The sequence below is a fragment of the Borostomias antarcticus genome, assembly GCF_949987555.1.
Source record: "Borostomias antarcticus genome assembly, chromosome: 7".
NCBI lineage: Eukaryota > Metazoa > Chordata > Actinopteri > Stomiiformes > Stomiidae > Borostomias > Borostomias antarcticus.
The window spans coordinates 28,854,454-28,873,045 of NC_140240.1; the positions used below are offsets into that span (position 1 = coordinate 28,854,454).

At 49.1% G+C, this 18,592-nt stretch overlaps 1 pseudogene across 1 annotated transcript in view; it reads left to right on the forward strand.

The window, feature by feature from the left end:
• The window catches only part of LOC311311430, a 9,476-nt pseudogene extending 4,479 nt beyond the window's left edge, over positions 1-4,997 (forward strand). Inside the window, exon 3 of the transcript in view lies at positions 4,936-4,997. The product of the transcript in view is annotated as an uncharacterized misc_RNA (transcript). The remainder of the gene's footprint in view (positions 1-4,935) is intronic.
• Positions 4,998-18,592: the final 13,595 nt, after the last annotated feature.

The following is an 18,592-nucleotide window of genomic DNA, read 5'->3' on the forward strand; positions in this document are numbered from 1 at the left end:
TCATTACATAAAACCACGTTAAATACTGTCAGGGTACAAAACAGAACAAGCTGTGAATTATCACTGTGTGAAGAATTAGTGTCTCTCTATCATGCGGTGTAGGAAGATAGCGGGGATTATCGTGGTGTTCAGGATTATAGTGGTGTTCAGGATTATCGTGGTGTTCAGGATTATCGTGGTGTTCAGGATTATCGTGGTGTTCAGGATTATAGTGGTGTTCAGGGATTATCGTGGTGTTCAGTGTCCAGCGTTAGCGGCGTAGCGTTGTAATGCACAGTACTTTGTTTGCTGCCTTGCAGTAGCGTGGAAAAAAAACATACTCTGCACAATACCTCCTCTGCAGAGAGAGAGAGAGAACGAGAGAATGAGAGAGAGAACGAGAGAGAGAATGAGAGAGAGAGAACGAGAGCGAGTCAGAGTGAGAAAGAGAGAGAGAGAGAGAGAGAGAGAGAGGGGCAGCCAGAGACGGAAAGAGAGAGAGAGAGAGAGAGCCGGATTGCCACTTCAAAGGTGTGTGTGTGTGTGTGTGTGTGTGGTGTGTGTGGTGTGTGGAGGGGGTCATTCTCCCTCCGTGGCTCATTTGCATATGCAACACACAGAGCCGGCCCGGCCGCGCATATATTACCGCGGCGTGGAGCGCGTTGATGTTGATGTGAGAGGTTGGCTGAGGATATAGGGGCCTCAGAGACCTCGCCGCTCGCCGCTCTTAGCCGCCCACGGAACAGCCGAGGGGGGGGGGGGGGGGGATGTATTTTTAGGTACGTGAACAGATGAACCGATGCCAGCGACGATGATGTTGTTGTTTTTGCCTTGTTTTTTTTTTGTTTATTTTTTTCCTCGAGCTCGGCCGTTGCACGGTGCTTGAACCCCGACGGCGTTTATATCCCGGCTACGTTGATGGTCAACAGCTCCAGCTGTGTTTGTTGGCCCCTCAGGAACAGACAGGCAGACAGACAGACAGACAGACAGACAGACAGACAGACAGACAGAAAGACAGACAGACAGACAGACAGGCAGGCAGACAGACAGACAGACAGACAGACAGACAGGCAGGCAGACAGACAGACAGACAGACAGACAGACTGACTGACTGACTGACTGACTGACTGACTGACTGACTGACTGACTGACAGACAGACAGACAGACCGACAGATAGACAGACAGACTGAATGACCGACTGACAGACGGACAGACAGACAGACAGACTGACCGACAGAAAGACAGACAGACAGACAGACAGACTGACCGACAGAAAGACACAGACTGACCGACTGACAAACGGACAGACAGACAGACAGACAGACAGACAGACAGACAGACAGACAGACTGACTGACTGACTGACTGACTGACTGACTGACTGACTGACTGACAGACAGACAGACAGACAGACTGACCGACAGATAGACAGACAGACTGAATGACCGACTGACAGACGGACAGACAGACAGACAGACAGACAGACAGACAGACAGACTGACAGACAGACAGACAGACAGACAGACAGACAGACTGACTGACTGACTGACTGACTGACTGACTGACTGACTGACTGACTGACTGACTGACTGACCGACTGACAGACAGACAGACAGACAGACCGGCCGCTAGCTACAGTAAAACGGAAGGTCACTCATCTACAGTGCGTCTCCTAGGCGGGCTTTTCTCTCTCAGAGAGCGTCTGAATAATTTATGTGGGCAGATTTTTTCCCCCTGAGATCTGAGAAATCACCATTGATCCCGCAACCCGCGTCCGAGGGGAGGGAGAGGGGGATGAGTTAAGGGATAGAACCCGCGTCCGAGGGGAGGGAGAGGGGAAGGAGTTAAGGGATCGAACCCGCGTCCGAGGGGAGGGAGAGGGGGAGGAGTTAAGGGATCGAACCCGCGTCCGAGTGGGGGAGAAGTTAAGGGATCGAACCCGCGTCCGAGGGGAGGGAGAGGGGGAGGAGTTAGGGGATCGAACCCGCGTCCGAGGGGAGGGAGAGTAGTTAAGGGATCGAACCCGCGTCCGAGGGGAGGGAGAGGGGGATGAGTTAGGGGATCGAACCCGCGTCCGAGGGGAGGGAGAGGGGGATGAGTTAAGGGATAGAACCCGGGCCCCAGAACGGAAGGTGGGATGCTTTTTTCAGTTTGGGTCAGGAGGACATCAACGAAATCTTGATTATGCTAGTTTATACCACAGTAGCACTGTCTGCTTTCTTTACACACCCCAACACTTCCTAAACACTGACTTCGACTTTAAAACCTCCTCCCTCCCTCCCCGTACGGAAAAAGGTCACTTTTTACGATTTAACGGTTATTTTCCGCTTATGATAAGGTTATGGCTTTCTTTAAAGGTTTGAGATTATTTGTTATGTAAAATTATAATTAGTCTTGAGCCACAGAGGAAGTTGAAAATCCTGAACTGAGACTTATTAATGGGACCAGCTTTACTGTCGGGCAAAATCTCAGGCATCTCTTTGTAGGAAATTAAGACCTTTGGCGAGCCTCGCTGTAAGGAGGTGAAACTTGGTGGACGATAAACCCCGTATTGTTCTGGAATGATCACATTATCTATGCTCTCCCGTGACCCACATCCCCTGTACACACACACACACACACACACACACACCTCTAATCTAATTCTCACTTGCACAAATAGCCCACCCCCGTCCTCCCCCCAACCAACCCATGAAACCTTCCCTCGTAGCAGCGCCTCACTCTCCGCTCCCCTCTGACAGGTCAGCCGGTTGACCTGAACGTCGGTCAACACCGCGCCGTTGATTCCGTCGGTCGGTAATCACGTTAAAGGGGATTTTCCCATGTTGACACGCCACAGCTGCGTTACGTTAACCGGGCGCTCTCACTCCGGCGGGCCCTTGAGTGATCGCCGTCCCGTGATCCCAGCCCGACGGCCGACCTTGAGTCCGCGGAATCCACTTAGGGCTTAATTGCCCACCGCTCCCCCCCCCCCTCCCCCACCCCCACCCCCACCCTCCCCCTCGTCTGGAGTCGCCCGCGTCCTCTGTCTACTCCCTCCCCTATCAAGCGGTGCAATTGTCATCCAGGCTGGACTGCTGTCTGGCGATGAACTGGAGAGGGAGGAGTGTTTGTGTGTGTGTGTGTGTGTGCGTGTGTATCGTGTATACATGTGTGATTCTGCACTGTGTATGATTTTTTTATGTGCGTATATATTTCTATTTATGTGTGTGTGAGTGTTTTTTTTTGGGGGGGGGGAGGGGGAGGAGGCGCTGACTGTGTACCCCCCCCCCCCTCATCCCTGTAATCAGTTCCCCTCCGCCACCTCTGACCCCGCCCCCTTAAAGGAACCGTCCTATCTCCTTCCACGGTTCTCCCTCCTCCCCCTCCCCCCTGCAAAGACAAACAGAAGGTGTGTGTGTGTGTGTGTGTGTGTGGGGTCTGTAGCGTAGCTGCGGTAGTAACGCCCCCCCATGGTGAGGTCTCTAGTGGCGGGGGGAGGAGCCAGAGGTCACGGGAGCCCCCATGAATGTTTAATGCAGACGCCAGCGCGGCGGGAGACGAGAAATGTGCTGAAAACGTGATTACGGCCGCGTGGGGACGGAAACGGCGGCGGAGGGAGAGAGAGAGAGAGAGAGAGAGAGAGGACAAGAAGGAGGGGGTGGGGCCTCGTTCGGAAACCACGCCCCCACCTAGAGATCTGATCCGACCTCTACTTCCCTAGCCTCCGTCTGTGAGCGAGAGAGATGGGGATAGGTATAAGCGTTATGGCAGCCTATAGGTGTAGAGCTTCCGCCGGCTCGCTTAAGCCTATCCAAGCGCTCTGCTGTCTGTTGGGGTCAGGCAGTGAGCGGCGCCATGTCTCTCACCTGTCAGAGGCACATGAGTGAGAGCGAAGCCTGAACTTCCCACGGCGGGACGACCGCTTTAAGTCGTCAAACCGCCGATCCAGACGGATATATTTCTGTCTCTCTTTTTCCCTCTCTCTCCTTCCCTTGCAGCAAATTTCTCTCTCTTTCTCACTCTCTGTCACTCTGTCTCTCTCTGTCTGTCGCTCTCTCTCTGTCTGTCTCTCTCTCTGTCTGTCGCTCCATCTGTCTCTCTCTCCTCTTCCCCAATCCCCATCTTTCTTTCTTTGTTCTTTTTCTCTTTCTTTCTCTCTCTCTCTCTCCTCTGTTATCCAGACCATTCTTTGTCTTTGCGTGTTTGTGTTAATGGTGCTGCATGCATCTTTTATAAGATTGTATGTGTGTGTGTGTGTGCGTGTGTGTGTATGTGTGTGTGTGTGCTTGAGTGCTTGACTCAGTGCGTGTGATTGCTCTCGGCGTACCCCTTCCCCAGCATGTGGGAGTATTGAGATCTCAGACGTGTTCATGGTTAGTTAGACGTTAGTTAGACATCAGTTAGACGTTAGTTAGACGTTAGTTAGACGTTAGTTAGACGTTAGTTAGACGTTAGTTAGACGTCGGTTAGACATCAGTTAGACGTTAGTTAGACATCAGTTAGACGTTAGTTAGACGTTAGTTAGACATCAGTTAGACGTTAGTTGGACGTTAGTTAGACATCAGTTAGACGTTAGTTAGACATCAGTTAGACATTAGTTAGACGTTAGTTAGACATCAGTTAGACGTTAGTTAGACATCAGTTAGACGTTAGTTAGACGTCGGTTAGACGTTAGTGAGACATCAGGTAGACGTTCGAAGGCCAGCGGCTGTCAACCGCATGGCTGCAGTGGGGACCGGAACAGAAAGGGGGGGTGGGGGGGTCGGGGGGGGCGGTGCGCTGGCGTGAACGAGAGCTCAACTCTGGGCTGGCGCCACGACACACAGCAGCCCACACACCTGCTGCCGCTTCAGAAACCTCCGCTGGGGTTATTCTGGGATGCACCACTGGAGGTTGAGAGCCAGATTTCTCACACCCTTCTCTCTCTCTCTCTCCCTCTCTCTCTCTCTTTCCCTCTCTCTCTCTCTCTTTCAGCTTTGATATCGGCCGGATGCTGCACCAACAACTGTAGAAATGTGAAGCTATGGGACAGGTAAGCATCACACACACACACACACACACACACACACACACACACACACACACACACACACACACACACACACACACTCCCTCCGGCCCCTAGAATGGATAACCTCCACATGGGAATATCTGGACAGCGATGCCATTGGACAGAGAATCGTCCGCCATTGATGACATCGCCCGTTACGAGCGCGTCTGACCGGGGGTCATCGGGCTCCGGCCGGGGTCAACGTTGTCCTCTGCTGCAGCCCCTCGCTGGCCTAGGCGTAGGCGTGGCACTGTGCGTGTGTGAGCAGACGGTGTGTGTGTGTGTGCGTGTTTGCCAGGGGCCCGGGGAGCTAGAGGTGACCCTCCCGTCACCATACCCCTCCTCCTCCCCCCTCTGCTCCTCCCTCTCCTCCTCCCTCTCCTCTTCCTCCCTCTCCTCCTCCTCCTCCCTCTCCTCTTCCTCCCTCTCCTCCTCCTCCTCCCTCTCCTCCTCCCTCTCCTCTTCCTCCCTCTCCTCCTCCTCCTCCCTCTCCTCCGTCCAGCGCTCTGATGAGTTGTTAATATTTAATGACTGAAAGACAGGACTCCTCCCCCCAGGGAGGACCGAGCCCCGCCCCCAACACACACACACACATGCACACACACACATGCACACACACATACATACAGTACACACACACATACACACATATACACACACACACACATACACACACACATACACACACATACAGACACAGACACACACACATACACATACACACATATTCACATACACACACACACATATTCACAAACACACACACACACACAGAAAATCATGCAGGGGTACACACACAGGCATATACAGACACAGTGACATACATCATACACACACACACATTGCGCAGTCACACACATGCACAAACTCTATTTTCTACGCCGGCAGAATGAAATGCATAGTTTCCTCTGCTTCCTTATCCCTGCTATCAAATACACACACCACAGACATAAATACTGCTGCATATAGATATATATATATATATATATAAATATATATATATAGACTCGCATAGTCAGACCTCCACACTTCATTTACACTGTGCCAGCGCAGGAGAAAGGTCTGGCTGGACTCATTACCCTTCGGAAATAGGGGGCAAAAACATTGTACTGTATTCCTTTAAACCAATCAAATTCAAATAAGCGTATTGGCTTGACAGATGAAAAACCTGATGTTGCCAATGTAGGAGCAGTTGCTAGGTTATTGCAGCTGGGTCGTTGTTTCGCGTTGTCTGGATTGGCCGACCACATGAACCGGGCGCCACTGATTGGCCAGTCATAAACAAATGATGAGGCTTATTCCCAAAGCCTACATCCGTCGAGTCAGACAAATATATATGTACTGTATGTACTGTATATATATACAGTAGTTACATCATGATACATCACACTAGATGATTGATTGAGGGGGCGTAATGGCGCATGTAGCAGAGTCACTTTACATTCTGTGATGGGTGAGATTAACGGGCATCATAAGGTTCCTCTCAGTGAGGTGGGGGTTATCCTGAGCCCCCCCCCCCCCAGCCTGGAGGGATGGTGACACACAGCAGATTGATCTCGCTGAGGACAGCCGGGCAGGAACAAGTGATCTGTCACCTGTACTTCACGCCATATACCCTGGAGTAATTAACAACTCTCTCTCTCTCTCTAGTTCTCTCTCTCTGTTAGGCTCTCTTTTTTTTCTCTCAGTTGGTTCTCTCTCTCCTCCTCTCTCTCTCCTCCTCTCTTCTGCTCTCTCTCTCTCTCCTCCTCTCTCTCTCCTCTCCTCCTTTCTCTCTCTCTGTGAACACCCTTTCTTTCTCTGCCAACCTCTCTTTTTCTCTCGTTCATCAGTCCCTGTGACTCGTCCTCTGTTTCCCTCTCCCTCCTTCCTCTCTCTCTCCCCCCGTTAACTTCTCTTCTCCCTCTAATACCCCTCCCTCTCATCCCCTTCTCTCTCTCTCTCTCCCCGTTAACTTCTCTTCTCCCTCTAATACTCCTCCCTCTCATCCCCTTCTCTCTCTCTCTCTCCCCCTTGTTAACTTCTCTTCTCCCTCTAATACTCCTCCCTCTCATCCCCTTCTCTCTCTCTCTCTCTCTCTCTCATCCCTCTGTCGTTTCAGTGTTCGACCGACTCATTTCTGGCAGGATGTTGTTAAGTCATGTCCTTCTCTCTCCTCCTCTGCAGCTTCGACGCCCCCTCTTGACCACGCCGCGTCCCCCGGGCCGAGTCCCCCTCCCTAGGTTTTGGGAGCTTCGGGCCGAGCCGCACCTCAGGCCCTTCAAGTAGACGGTGGCGGTCGGTGGTGGGGGGGGTCAAAGTGCGTACAGCCCCCCCCCCCCCCCCTCCTCCGTACCTCTGGCCTCGCCTCTCCAAGCTGTCTGTTCTGTCTTCATCCACTCGCTAGCCAGCCAAGCCCCTCCTCCTCCTCTTCCTCCCTCCTCCTCCTCTTCCTCCTCCTCCTGACCGACGACCGGTCGTCTTCCCGCCGCCACGATCCCGTCGCTGCGTATCGAGACTCTGGGAAAACGGGAAGGCCATCTCGGAACGGTCGGCATTCCCAAACCCCTCTGCTCCCCCCCCCCCAAAAAAAATAAACTGCCAGGGCCCACCGGATGAGAAGCGGGACCGGACGCCTCCACCCCCCCCATCCCCCCCCCCCTGCCAACTGTGAGGCGTCCCGTACCCCCGGAGATGGAGGAGGAGGGTGGAAGAGAGGAGTGGAGGATGGAAGGGCTGTGTGTGCCGCTCCCTCCTCTGTTTACAGATACCAGCTCGTCGGTAGGGAAGCACATGAATCAAACCATGCCCGCCCCCTCTCTCTCTCTCTCCCTCTCTTTTATCATCCCGCTCTTTCTGTCTGCCGCCTGCTCCTCCCCCCCCCTCTCTCTCTCCTTCTCCCTCTTTCTCTCTCTCCCAACCTCCCTCTCTCCTTTCATCCGCCTCCACTATTTCTCTCTCCTTCTCCTTCCCTCTCTTTCCCTCTTCCAACCTCCCTCTCTCCTTCCATCCGCCTCCTCTCTCTCTCTCCCCCTCCCTCTCTTTCTCTCTCTCCCAACCTTCCTCTCCTTTCATCCGCCTCCACTATTTCTCTCTCCTTCTCCCTCCCTCTCTCTCTCTCTCCCAGCCTGCCTCTCTCCTTCCATATCTCTCTCTCTATTCCCCCTCCTCCCCTCCCTCTCTCCCTCTCCTGCAGACTCCACTGTTATTCATCATTCATGTTCCGGGTGTGTAATGAGACCATTGTAATCTAATGTTCCATCGGCCTCCAACCACAAATCTAGCTGATAACATTACCGTCATCATCATCATCATCATCATCCCTCCCCCGTCCCCAGACATCATTTCAAATATCTGTTGACCGAACAACAACAACAACCAAGAGTTTATGATTATGAAAGAAGTTCTAGGCAAAGAAGCAAGTGGCTCCCAAGGTACTGTGTCTTAAAACGAATAAAAGATGACCAATGTTAGCTGCTCAACAACATTGTGGTTCTTCAAGACGCAATGTGTCTGGTGTTACTTTACCGTTTGTTAAATTCTTACAGCTCCCTCCAAGCGCCTATATGTGTTGGCTGGGGAGAGGACTATACCTTCTCCATGTTGTTTTATACAAGAAAGTCAAAGTCAAAGTAAATAGTAGTTTATTGGATTAGTTTTCTATATATGAATATATAATAATTATTATTTTTGACTTACTGGTATTAGAACTATTATATGAAGATATCTATGTATACGAAACAATAAACACTCTTCTTTATGTAAACTCGGATACTCTCATTGACTTATTATTGTGCAAATTGAAACTATTCTGCATGCTGATGTTTAAGGTAACATACCTTGGCCTGTTTTGAGTGGAATCATGTACGTGAGCTGACGTTGTAACGCTGTATTTATATATATACATTCAGGTTACATTTGCATTTCAGTTATTTCGGCATATACACTGTATGGCTACTTAAAGAGACTTGAAATAGTACATTCTAGTCAGGCAAACATCAGCATATCTCTCCAGTCATCTGATAGGGCGAAGATGTAGGCCACAGCACAGGAAGTCGTGTTAGCTACCCTGGCGAGACTCTGGCCATTGACTTGTCGTGTAACTGTAGATGAGGTCACTTCCCTAATCTGATTTACCGATGGCATCTATTACTCCACATTTTTGGACAGGATGGTGTGTGTGCGTGTGTTGGCATCGTGACCCTAGTAGTGTGTGTGTGTGTGTGTGTGTGTGTGTGTGGAGGCCGGGGGAGTTGATCTGTTTGTTTGGAGATATTCAGTTTCATGTCTTTATTTACCCCCAAACGAATCTGGCAGGGCTGTATTTAAATGGGATGTCTCGACAGTGCTGGCGTATTAGGACTCCTGTGGGAGCCCCCCCCCCCCACACACACTCCCCCCTCCCTTACCGATTCTTCTGGGTTATCCGGCGTCTGATTGGGATCGAGTGATCCCCTTATCGCCCGCGCTCCGAGCGCGTCCGGGGACGAGAGAAGAGCGTCGCGCTCGGGTCCGTCGGCTCGTGGCGCCGGCTGGGAGTCGGATTTGTTCGGTGTCATCGTTCGAGCGAAGTGCCTTCATTCAACCAGACGCTCGGCTTTGAGGAAAGAAGCTTCGGGTCTTTAAAGTGAGCGGTGCTTAAATGTTTTTGATGCGGTGTGTTACGCTGCGATATGTATAAAACGATAAGACAATTATCTTAGTAAAAATCAATACTTTTAATGGATGAATCCTTATACATGTGGTTATGTTCAGGTACTGTATGAGTACTAGGGTATCTCTGTTTCTATCTCGACTGAACATTGGCCCTCACTGCTGCATCCTCCTGCATCCTCCTGTGTCGGTGTGAATATGCAGAGTCATGTACGCGTGCGTGTGTGTGTGTGTGTGTGTGCGTGTGTGTAATGCAGGGTGGGGTGTGCATTTCACTCCAATGGAGGCAAGGACGCTGGCAGATTGATAAAGATACATTCCTTCCAGCTGAGCTGTGGAGAGATAGAGCGTGTGTGTGTGTGTGTGTGTGTGTGTGTGTACGCACATCCCTGTGTATGTGTGTCTCAGGGAGTGTGTGTGTTTGTTTTTGTGTGCGTGTGTCAGTGGGTGTCTCAGTGAGAGAGTGTGTGTGTCAGTGTGTGCATATCAGTGTTTGTATCAGCGTGCGTGCGTGTGTGTGTGTGTGTGTGCAGCTCACCGATCCGCTCTGCTGCATTGCAGTACGTTCCGCCTCCGTTGAGCCCGGCGCTGCTCCGCCAGGGCCACTCCCCCAAGGTCACGACGGGTCAGTCCTCCCCGCTAAGAACCTCCCTGAACACCCGGCAGAGATCCACCAGATCCACATCTAATAGAGATCCACCAGATCCACATCTAATAGAGATCCACCAGATCCACATCTAATAGAGATCCACCAGATCCACATCTAATAGAGATCCACATCTAATAGATCCACCAGATCCACATCTAATAGAGATCCACCAGATCCACATCTAATAGAGATCCACCAGATCCACATCTAATAGAGATCCACATCTAATAGATCCACCAGATCCACATCTAATAGAGATCCACCAGATCTACATCTAATAGAGATCCACCAGATCCACATCTAATAGAGATCCACCAGATCCACATCTAATAGAGATCCACCAGATCCACATCTAATAGAGATCCACCAGATCCACATCTAATAGATCCACCAGATCCACATCTAATAGAGATCCACCAGATCCACATCTAATAGAGATCCACCAGATTTACAACTAATAGAGATCCACCAGATCCACATCTAATAGAGATCCACCAGATCCACATCTAATAGATCCACCAGATCCACATCTAATAGATCCACCAGATCTACATCTAATAGAGATCCACCAGATCCACATCTAATAGAGATCCACCAGATCCACATCTAATAGAGATCCACCAGATCCACATCTAATAGATCCACCAGATCCACATCTAATAGAGATCCACCAGATCCACATCTAATAGATCCACCAGATCCACATCTAATAGAGATCCACCAGATCCACATCTAATAGAGATTCACCAGATCCACATCTAATAGATCCACCAGATCCACATCTAATAGAGATCCACCAGATCCACATCTAATAGAGATCCACCAGATCCACATCTAATAGAGATCCACCAGATCCACATCTAATAGATCCACCAGATCCACATCTAATAGAGATCCACCAGATCCACATCTAATAGAGATTCACCAGATCCACATCTAATAGAGATCCACCAGATCCACATCTAATAGAGATCCACCAGATCCACATCTAATAGAGATCCACCTGATCCACCAGATCCACATCTAATAGATCCACCAGATCCACATCTAATAGAGATCCACCAGATCCACATCTAATAGAGATCCACCTGATCCACATCTAATAGAGATCCACCAGATCCACATCTAATAGATCCACCAGATCCACATCTAATAGAGATCCACCAGATCCACATATAATAGATCCACCAGATCCACATCTAATAGAGATCCACCAGATCCACATCTAATAGAGATCCACCAGATCCACCAGATCCACATCTAATAGATCCACCAGATCCACATCTAATAGAGATCCACCAGATCCACATCTAATAGATCCACCAGATCCACATCTAATAGATCCACCAGATCCACATCTAATAGAGATCCACCAGATCCCCAACTAATAGAGATCCACCAGATCCACAACTAATAGAGATCCACCAGATCCACATCTAATAGAGATCCACCAGATCCACAACTAATAGAGATCCACCAGATCCGCATCTAATAGAGATCCACCAGATCCACAACTAATAGAGATCCACCAGATCCACATCTAATAGAGATCCAGATGAACTAGATCTGTTAAGAGATCTCTGGGCTGCTATGAGGAGATTATGTATATAAACAGATAAGAGATCGTTTGGCTGATAGGAGAGGAATGCTCTTTTGTAAACATCTTAGATGGTAAATGTACTGCACTTACACAGCGCTTTTATCCAAAGCGCTTTACAATGGCCTCTCATTCACTCATTCACACACCAATGGCAGCAGCTGCCATGCAAGGTGCTAGCCTGCTCATTGGGAGCAATTTGGGGTTCAGCGTCTTTGCCTAAGGACACTTCCGACATATGGACAGGAGGATGCAGGATTCAAACCGCCAACCCTACGATCACTGGACGACCCGCTCTACCACTCAGCCACATCTTAGCGCTCTATTCATGTTCTCCGATTCATTTCCTTTCCTGTGATTCCAAGTCACTGAGAAACTTTTTTTTCCGAAAAGATTTCTGTGTTGCTGGGAAATATCAATAGCGATCTGTTTGCTGACAGGACTTCCAAGAGATACAACAGACTATCGAGATAAGACTCCTTACGAGAGACCGTCTACTGTAGATGAACTTGAACTTCAAGAACTCGTTACCAGAGATGACCTTGATGGGACTCGTTACCAGAGATGACCTAGATGGGACTCGTTACCAGAGATGACCTAGATGGGACTCGTTACCAGAGATGACCTTGATGGGACTCGTTACCAGAGATGACCTAGATGGGACTCGTTACCAGAGATGACCTAGATGGGACTCGTTACCAGAGATGACCTAGATGGGACTCGTTACCAGAGATGACCTAGATGGGACTCGTTACCAGAGATGACCTAGATGGGACTCGTTACCAGAGATGACCTAGATGGGACTCGTTACCAGAGATGACCTTGATGGGACTCGTTACCAGAGATGACCTTGATGGGACTCGTTACCAGAGATGACCTAGATGGGACTCGTTACCAGAGATGACCTAGATGGGACTCGTTACCAGAGATGACCTAGATGGGACTCGTTACCAGAGATGACCTAGATGGGACTCGTTACCAGAGATTGTCTTATCTGATAGAGATGTGTCTCTGGACGCCACTGCTATCCTCGTCCATGTTTATTAACCATCTGAAGGAGATTACTTCTCTGGTTTTATGGCTGCCTATGAGGGAACCATCAACGGGCATCTGTGCTAGAGGCAGGTGGTTGGATAATAAACACTGGTTATCTGTTCAGGCATGGTGGTGCTTTATCGAACAGTTGCTCATTTCTAGCGCTCTGTGTCTAACCCTGGAGCGTAACCACGACAAATTGTAGCCTATTATAAACCTGGCGAAAGTACAAAAGAAACAATACATTTGATTGGTTGATTGACTGTGACGTTTGATTAGTTGATTGATCAATCACTTAGCCTCTCCCTCTCTTTCTCTTTCTCTCTCTCTCGCACACACACACACACACACACACACACACACACACACACACACACACACACACACACACACACACATCCTTTTCCGTCCCAGCGGGCTGATTTCGAGCACGACTCCACGTTCAAGGACAGAATGAAACAAACGCCGAAACTGCGTCTGACAACACCAGCTGTTGCTAGGGAAAAGACACCGTCGAGGCGCCGAGAGCCTTGAGAAGTCAAACACAATTGTCTCCGGTGAGCAAACCCACACAGGTCTGTTATTGGTTTCTTTGTGGGTAAACACACTGCACACAGCTTGGGTGTGGGTGGGAGGTGGAGAGATATGGCTCCTCCCCCTCCCCTGGCTTACGGCATCTTTGACTCAGCTCGAAGGCCACAAGTGAATCAGAGAAATGCAGAGGATTCATATCTACCCTGTTATCCACAGTGAGCGCGGACGCGCTCTAGGGAGGCGCATCAGCATCGGTATTGTGAAGTGTTGACGCTGTTTGGGATGTCTATTAGAACAGCAGAGAGATACATCTTCTCCAGACGTTGGGATCGACTCAGGCGTAGAGGTAGAACTAGTGCAAGGTGGAGGGGAAGTTTGAATTCATCATGTGTTTCTCGGTGATAAAGCCGTCCGATTCGATGTAGCTATCGCTGCACATCCCACACAGAACGCACTTATCCAGGACAGGTCATTCAAGCTGTCCAATTTATATTCTACACGCTGCAAACACAGTCGGTATTAATATCAGCCTGAGTGAGGAAAAAATAACAAAAGAGGAAAACACAGCCACATGTCTCCACAAATGAAAAACCACCAGCCAGGAATACCGTGAGACAACTAACCCCCCCCCCCCAGCCCCCCCTTTCAAGATGGAGTACGACAGCGACGATGGCCCTGTGTGCGTCCATGTGAAACAACGCCATTTCTCAAAACATGGACGGGGGAGAATTCCGGCATTGATTTAAAAAAGAAGATACTCAAATGGCACTCTGGGAACTGCAGTTTGCGTCAGCTGACTGAACCCAGGGTTGATGTGTCTGTGGAACAGTAGTGCTGTTTATGGACCGCTGCCAATGTGACTTAAGGGACATTTCTGTTGGCAAGGAGGAGAATCATCGATCAGACCCTCCCTAACTGTTCTAGGGGTAATGTTAGTAGTTATTACACAGAATTTTAGGGACCCTGTGTCACACAAACGCCATTATGAGGTGGTTTGACGGTTTAAGGGCATAAACGTAATGGCCGGGTTTCCCGATAAAGAACCTTCTTAAGGAACCCTTCTTAAGCAACCCTTTGTATGGGAGTTAAGAAGTACTTTGGAGTTAAGTGCTTCTTAACTCGTTCGGGAAATCCAGCCATAATATCTGCTGCCGAATAAGACATTTTGAGTTGTTTTTATTGCTTATTTGTGTTCTCTTTGCCATATGGCATAGATGTGGCAGATAGTGTCAAAACATCATTAGAACTGACAAAAGGTCAGATATAGTTCTGCGTACAACCCAAGGTGTGACAATCTCGGGTGTTTATACTGAATTCAACACGGAAATCCAAACAAAATAACAAAAGGCAGAAGAGGATTTCCAAAGGTGAGATAGAAAATGATGAGATAGAGAGGAAAAAAACACAAAAAAACTCACTCAAAAACCACTCAGAAAGTCCACGTCCATGAGCCCAAACCCTCTCTGAGGCCTCCTGGCGTGAATCTAAATCCACTGAGCCCGGAACAGTGGGGTGTGAACAGACGTGACACCTGTCGCTACAAATATATTCACCACAGCGTCCCTCTCGTTCACCGGCTCCCCCCGGGGTTCCTGGGCGTGCAGAGTGGCACTACAAGTGCACTACAAGTTCTCCAAGGAACTCCCGACGCTGCCTTCCTTTTGTAGGAGCGGTGGCTTCGGGGACAAGTCTGTGGATGGCCTGGAGCGGCCCCAGCCAGAGTCCAGACTTGAACCCGACTGAACATCTCTGGAGAGATCTGAAAATGGCCGTGCACCGACGCTCCACATCCAACCTGATGGAGCTGGAGAGGATCTGCAGAGAGGAATGGGAGAGACTGCCCACAAATAGGTTACTTGAGGCTGTTATTGCTGCGGCTGTTGAATACATATGATATTTCAGTGTTTTATTTTAATACATTTGCGAAAATTTCGAAAAAACTTTTGTTCACTTAGTCATCATGGTGTATTGTGTGTAGATTGATGATAATTTTTATTTATTTAATCCATTTTGAAATAAGGCTGTAATGTATCAAAATGTGGAAAACGTGAAGAGGTGTACAGGCTTGACTGTACTTCCCCCCTGATTAAACACACACACACACACACACACACACACACACACATACACTCATCACTGCAAACAAGCACATCGCACCCCATTCATTTGAGAGGAGAACTCACTGTAAACATCGTCTCAGCCATGTAGGTCAACCCGACGAGGAGATAAGACTCTTCACGCTACGTACTTCCTTAGCGCCTTTCCGCTAACGATCCTCCTTGACTACAATGGGAGTTAATTACACTGGCTAATGACGGCGCACTAGGCTAACGGCAGACGGAGATAACGGATCTCTCATTACACACAGCTCCTCATATCTCCACAGGAGAGACAATACAGTATCTCTCCTGGGGTATTAACTGAGACTCGCACTGCTCATGGGAACCTTTCACACATTTAGATGATCACGCCTGGCCATGGCTAGAGCTATGACGTATGCGTTTCACGTAATGGGCGACGGCCATTAAGGCTAGCAATTAGCGGAGGAGCTAATGGCTGTGGTGAACGTAGAGCTTTAGTACGGAGGGACTGGTTGTTAAAAAGCGTTCTTGTGAAATGAAAGGTGAGGGAAAAGGCTGAGGAAGTTATATATTTGAATTTTGATCAAAATCCCAATGAACAGTCTGAGTTTACCGGAGGGTAGGTCGTAGTGTTCATCTCTCTTTCTGTCATTTCGTTTCAATTTAATTTCCTTCCTTCTCCCCCAACCCCCCACCTGAATGGCGGGCTAGAAGAAGCCCGGCAAGGAGGTGCGGGTTCGGGGGCAAGAGGGAGAGCTGTGCGGTGTCGCCGTTCTCACCGGCTGATATGTGCTGACAGCTGTGGAGGCTGGCGACGGCGGGTGGGGTGGGGGGGGTTGAGCTGGGAAGGACGGACCCACCGCTGAGTCACCCAGACTGGGGAGAGACGGTGGGGGGGGGCGGGACGGGAGGAACCTCCAGACCGGAGACTCCCATGACGGTCGCCTCATCTTTTGTACTGCGGCGTCGCTAATAATGTTTTGTCACAGTTATTGACCGAGGAAGGTAACGGCTCTCGGCTCCGTTCATCTTGGGCCCCGCGGGCTTTCGTTGGAGCCTAAAAGAAGCACACTTTCAAACTGATCAGTTGGTGGATGATTAGTTCAATCACTTTGCACGTCCTGTATCCTGCTCAGGTCCAAAGAATAGACACATCTTCTCTGTGTTCCTCAACTTAACAATGCTTAACACAGGAAACCAGCTCGACTGACATTACTCAACATTGGAATTGGATCTGAAGCCATTGGATTGCTGTAAGACATTGTGTTGGATGAAATAGTAATTACTGGTGCAATAATGAACTGGTACTGTCTTATAATAGAAAATGTCCCCCTGGCCGATTGTCAGATGTCCAATACCGATCTGGCCTCAGAACCACCTCAGACAAAGACATGGACAGCGCTACATACGGTAACTAGCGAATGCCCGTGAATATTGATTTAGATTTCTGCGTCACTAAAAAACATTTATTGAGAGAGAGAGAGAGAGAGAGAGAGAGAAAGAGAGAGAGAAAGAGAAAGAGAGAGAGAGAGAGAGAGAGAGACGAATGAATAGTCTACAAGGCAAGGCAAGGCAAGTTTATTTATATAGCACATTTCAGCCACAGGGCAATTCAAGGTGCTTTACATGAGACATTAAAAGCATTAAAACAAAAAGCAAGACATTATAGACATTTAAAACAAAAGGCAGGACAAATTAAAAGCATTAAAACAGTTTCTACAATCAGGTACTTCAAAGAAGGGAAAGAATCCAAAAATATGCTCAGATCAGAAGGGTCAACATGAAGTAAAAATAGTCATTCTCAGGATAGAATAGAATAAGAGGACATTTGTTTAGAAAAGAAAGAAAAGCAAATCGTCCCTTTTTTAGTAACGGTAAGACATTAACAGCCCACTGCAAATACTGTGACTCCAGCTGTGACTGTTCACTAACGCACACACGTGACGGACTCATTCATTGCTAGTTTCCCCGGTTGCCCTCTAGTCTCACAACTTCAAGTAAACTGACTGACTGAGTGCACGTCTAACCAGGAAGTCTAACCAGGAAGTCTAACCAGGAAGTCTAACCAGGAAGTCTAACCAGGAAGTCTAACCAGGATGTCTAACCAGGAAGTCTAACCAGGAGGTCTAACCAGGAAGTCTAACCAGGAAGTCTAACCAGGAAGTCTAACCAGGAAGCCTAACCAGGAAGCCTAACCAGGACGTCTAACCAGGACGTCTAACCAGGACGTCTAACCAGGACGTCTAACCAGGACGTCTAACCAGGAAGTCCAACCAGGAAGTCCAACCAGGAAGTCCAACCAGGAAGTCTAACCAGGACGTCTAACCAGGACGTCTAACCACAGTAGTCAACGGCTTCTATTGAGGGGATTGACGATGGGAAAGCTATAAGCCCTCCAGCCCATGGTCTGTTGAGCGGTCTGATATGACCCAGGATTAAACACAGAAGAACCCGGCCTCGCATGCACTACCCATGACCTCCCTTCCCCCTACAATGCATCTGGCCCAGCACAACAACAACAGCAACAACAACAACAATACATGCTAGGCTAGCTGGACAACAGGGCTTTTCACGGCCTTAAAACAGATGACCGATGCTTAGCTTAGCTTACCTTAGCGACAATGCTAACAGCCGCTTGGTATAGCTGTTAGCGACGGATTTAAATGACGACGACTCAGCAAAATGTACAAGCGCAGCAACTTGCTTTTCTTTCCTGGCCTTCTGAAGTCAATACACCATCACAGACTAGTCCCCTAACCCTGTGAGGATCTTCAAATATTGCGACCTGATTGGGTGCCGTTCTGACCTCCGACCTCCGGGGGTGGGCGCAGATTGAAATTGGGAGCGGAATACAAGCATAGTCTGGGATCATTACACCCTAGTAGTTCAGCTACGCGGCCCAGAAGGACGTCGGTGATGCGTCCCTCGAGGGGGGGACTTGGGACGGCTTTTCCTCCCACTGTTCATGTCATTTCAACGCCATTTCCACCTCATTTCAACCTCATTTCAACCTCATTTTGTGCGCTAGCTTTTATATTAGCCCCTAAAAATAG